Genomic DNA, 5,186 nt, shown 5'->3' with positions numbered 1-5,186 from the left:
TTATTACTCTTACTCCCGTCGGGATAAATCTGACCCCTTCCCCTGTTCCCGCCTACGTATATGGGATATTTTAAGAAGTGAACATCTTTCTTAGTCGCAGGGTCCGGGGAAAGAATAGGAAAGGTGATTTCACTATATTTCTGACCAGGAACAGGACCTATCACAAGAATATTTTTTTTAGTGGGACGATAGCTCTGAAAAGAAAGATTGCCCATCTTTTCTTTAATCTCGGGAGAAATACGATCGGGGGGGGCTAATTCAAACCCCTCGGGTAAAATAAGAACAGCCCCCACATTCAAACCACCCTTTTTACCATTCGCAAGAACTTGTTTCAGTTGCATATCATAAGGAATTCGAACAACTGCTTCAAATACAGTATCAGGAAGTACCGCTTGTGGAACCTCGATATCCACGGGCTTATTAGCTAAATGGCAGTTGGCGCAGACAATACGGCCGGTTGCTTCTCGTGGATTTTCATAACCCTGTTGTGCAAAAATGGGATATGCATTTGAAACGGGTGCCCAAGTTATTATATATATCATGAGTGATACGGAAATAGATCGAGTAATCTCTTCCTTTATCGAAGAAAAGGTATTTCTAGTTTGCATGGTCCAATCATTGAGCCCAAAAATTTCTACAATAAAATTAGGTAGGTCCCTAGTATAGTTCCCTATCCATGATTCTGCTATTTACTGAAATAAAGTTACTCGAATATAGGAGGCATCCTTCGCGATGGGTAGAAGGAATAAGTACAATTTTGAATGTTTTACTTATGTACAAAGTAACAAACATTATATTTTTCAGTCATTCATTGAATGATAAATCACTACAAGTGAGGGAGATACACGATTTAAATAACGGAAGATCCAATATTTTAAAATTGTGTCAAGAATGACTGGAAAAGTGGAAACAAGACCGGATATAATTTGATCGTTATGAGAAAATCCAAAATCTTTGTAGACAGAACCAATCATTAGTTCCCAACCATGGGGTGAATGAAATCCTATACATAAATCAGTTAATAAAAGAATAGAAAAAGCTTTTATTGTGTCGCTTAAGTTATATAGGAACTCTTGAACCCAAGAGTTAAGAATAACAAGTTCTTCATTACCAAGAATAGAATAACCACTTAGAATAACGAAACAGATTATATTTGTCGAGAAGTGCAAAATCATATGGATACGATCCTCATTGTGCATCTTGATCAATTGGATCGTTTCTTTGTAGATTCCGATACGAAGCTTTTGTAGATGTGTTTCTGGGTATTCCTTTAGCATTTCGTCCAAGAGAAAGAGTTCCTCTAATTCTAGAACTTTTTTTATAATACTCTTTTCTTGAATATCATTCAAAAAAATTTCGGATTGACCAGTATTCCACCAATTAGTAACCCAAGATTCTAGGCTTTTATTAAATGAAAGAGAGATCCACCAGGGCAAAAATACTATAGATGCAAGATATAGAAGGGGAATGAATGCTTTCTTTTTTTCCATTTTTTCGTCTTTTATTTTTTAATGAACTCACTTCATTCGTTAACTCTCTACACTACTAATATTTATATCAAACATAAGTTCTATTACAAGTCATATGCATACTATTATGAATCCATTCCCTGTTTTTTAGTTTTTGATTTGTGATTTATTAGTTAATCCTTGAATTTCGAAATAATACAGAAAGAAAATAACAAAGAATCCACTTTTTTTTGTTACTGTGCAGTTGATTTACATACGGATCAAAATTTCGGACAAAGAAAGTTTTCTGGCTGTTCCGTATACGTCTGCTTTGGGTCAAATGAGCATTCTGAAGAAATTCCAGTTAAGTTATTATACTATTACTATGGTCTATAAAAAAGACTATTCTTTCATTTCAGTTTTATCCCTCTTGCTACGAACAAAATTCATTCTGAACTTCATTTTTCAAAAAACTTCAATTGGTACACGCAAGAAATAGGCCAATTCGGCAGCCTTTTGCTCAATTTCTCGTGGGGTCAGATTCTGATCGGTACGCGTCAAGGGAATGGCCCCTTGGCCTCTTATTTCCATATAAAGGACACGACGTGCATAAATACCCTCTTTAACTTCTATTCTGATGGACTGAATGTCTTTCATAAGGAATCGTAGGAAGATTCGACGATTTTTTCCAGGAAACCCCCAACGAAAAATAGACACTATTTCTTCTTTTCTATCGAATCGATCATAACCGCTACCTACATTCCACAAAATTGTGCACCACAAATAGGAGCTAATAAAGAGACCGGCAATCCCATAGAAAGACATTACGATCCCCTGTGGAAAAAAAATTATTTGCTGAGACGGAAATAAAGCTATCAAATCCCTACCAAGATAACTGGAAGTTCCAACCAATAAAAACCCTAATGAACCTAAAAAAAGGATAAAGGCCCAGCAGAAATTGCTGATTTTTCGAGATCCTCTTATAAATTCTATCCATATACGTTCTGATCGCCAATTCATACTAGATCTCGTTGCATTTTATTGGAATTAAGAGAATCAAAAAAAATCTATTTTACTTTTTTTGTTTCCGAAGTAACTCTAATCAACTAGCACTATTTTGATGTGAACCTTTACTTTAGATCTAAGTAATTCATCGAATTACTTAGATCTAAAATAATAACATCACCTTTATATGATTCCCTATAGATACCTACATCCATATAGGTATATTGATTTTATATCTCAAACATTTGTCGCCCGATCTCTTATCTATTTTCTATTTTGAAACTTATCTATTTTCTATTTTGAAATACTTCTAATTGATTTCCTCAGATATCATGTTTACGTATGTATAATCGCTTATGTTTGGAGTAAGCCACATGTTAGATTCTAGTCTACTAAATAGATAGCTGTGTTATCGTCAAAGTCTAAGTTTTGAAAAAAAAAAATAGACAGCATATTTAAAAAATCTTGTTTTTTTGAACATGAAGAAATAAAGAAGCCATTGCAATTGCCGGAAATACTAGGCCCACTAAAGGCACAAAAATAGAGGGTAAGGTGGTGAGAGTTGTCATAGAATGGATACCTCGACTTAATATTTTCATTGTTATATTAATAGTTTTACCTGTTATTTATTGATTGTTATAAAAGGTATCTTATAATTATACTAATTCAATATATAATTATACTAAGTAATATCTACGTGAGTATATATAGAAAAGGAATGAGGAATGTCGAATTAAATAAATGGACTTACTCATCTTTCGACATGAGATATATGTATCATAATAGACGTTTGCATTATTTTAGTTATTATCTTGTCTTAGCATTTTTTTTTAATAAAATTTCATAAAGATTTTCGTACAAATTCCCAAAAAGGTAGTTATAATCCGATCCAACAACAAGGATTCTTAGTAAAACTAGAGATCCGCTAGAGATGTAGAAAGATGCAAGACTCTATGCCGCTATTTGCTATAGTTGAAGTATATATACACATGTAATGTTAAGAAGGGAGCATGAAATTCATTTTCTTCCCCGTGCCAAATTTTGCGGAAGAAATAAAAAAAAAAAGAATTCATTTTTTAAGTTAAGTAAGGCTTTACTTGATTGAATTTTGATTCGAGGGAACGAAAGCGTGGAGCTGAAATAACTCACTCACAACACCTTTTAAAGGATTACGTGGTACGATTAGATCGAATAAGCCCTTATCGAATAAAGATTCAGCCTCCTGTGAACCCTCAGGGACTGCCTTATTCAATGTTTGTTCAATTACTCTTTTACCCGCAAATGCGATGTAGGCATTCGGTTCGGCAATAATGATATCCCCCAACATACCAAAACTAGCTGTCACCCCACCAGTAGTAGGAGATGTAAGGATTGCTACATAGAATAATTTTTTATTTGATTGATAATCATATAAAGCGGAAGATATTTTTGCCATTTGCATCAAGCTCAAACTTCCTTCTTGCATGCGTGCTCCTCCCGAAGCACACACTAAAATAAGAGGTAAAAATTGATTGGTAGCATACTCGATCAAACGGGTGATTTTCTCTCCTACTACGGATCCCATACTACCCCCTATAAACTGAAAATCCATAACCCCAATTGCTACTGGAATATCATTTAATTTACCTGTGCCTGTTTGAATAGCCTCAGTTAATCCTGTCTTTCTTTGATAAGAAGAAAGACGATCTTTATAAGTATAAAGTTGATTCTCCGAATCAAATTGAATGGGATCCAAAGAGACCATGTCTTCATCCATAGGGTCCCAAGTACCTGGATCAATCAAAAGTTCGATTCTATCTGAACTACTCATTTTCAAATGGTATCCACATTGTTGACAAATATTCATTTTTGATTTAAAAATTTTCTTATAATTTAATCCATAACAATTTTCGCATTGAACCCACAAATGCCTGTATTTTTTAGTTAGATCTAGATCATTAGAACGTTCTGTTGTAGTTAAATTTTTTCTATGCGTGCTAGTTCTTATACTGAAACTCTCACTTTGACTACTATTTCCACCTTCAGCACAAATAGAACTATAAATGTAACTGTCACTGTAATTGTGACTACCACTTAAAATGTAACTATCAATACAGATTTGAGTCCAAAGATAACTGTCAATGCAACTATTAATGTGATTATTCCAACTATATTTAGTATCATACATGTACTGATCATAGTGGGAATCATCACTCTTAGATACATTATTTTGATAAGTAGAGTTCCGAAAACTATAAAAAGAACTTTCTAGTTCACTTACAAAAGAAGGATCATTGTCAATCTCAAAAATTTGATTTTCAATATCCAAATAGATGGAATAACTGCAGCTATTACTATCCCTAACTAAAAAAGTGTCATCAGATATGAAATTCCGAATGCCGACTAAATCATCAACAGTACTGTAACTAGAATTGTAACTATCACTATGACTAGGAATGTTTTTATTCATATTATTTATAATTGATCCTTCACTTTCAATAGGACCAAGACTATTGATTGATTTATTTAGCCTACACCTGTATTCTAACTTCCCTTTAGACAACATCGAATTTAACCATCTTTTTTCCATAGAGCTTTCTTGCCCCTATTTACATGAAAATACAATAGCTGAATAGTCATTCGATAAAAAAGAAATCATTTAAATATCTCATTTCCTATCAGAATAGGATCTAAATCCAATCACTAGGATTATTAAGTATTAACGAGTCGGTCTTAAAAAAAAAAGGTTCCGTT

Source organism: Cucumis melo, unplaced genomic scaffold (assembly GCF_025177605.1).
Source record: "Cucumis melo cultivar AY unplaced genomic scaffold, USDA_Cmelo_AY_1.0 utg000903l, whole genome shotgun sequence".
In the NCBI taxonomy this organism is placed as follows: domain Eukaryota; kingdom Viridiplantae; phylum Streptophyta; class Magnoliopsida; order Cucurbitales; family Cucurbitaceae; genus Cucumis; species Cucumis melo.
This window is presented reverse-complemented; position numbering follows the sequence as displayed.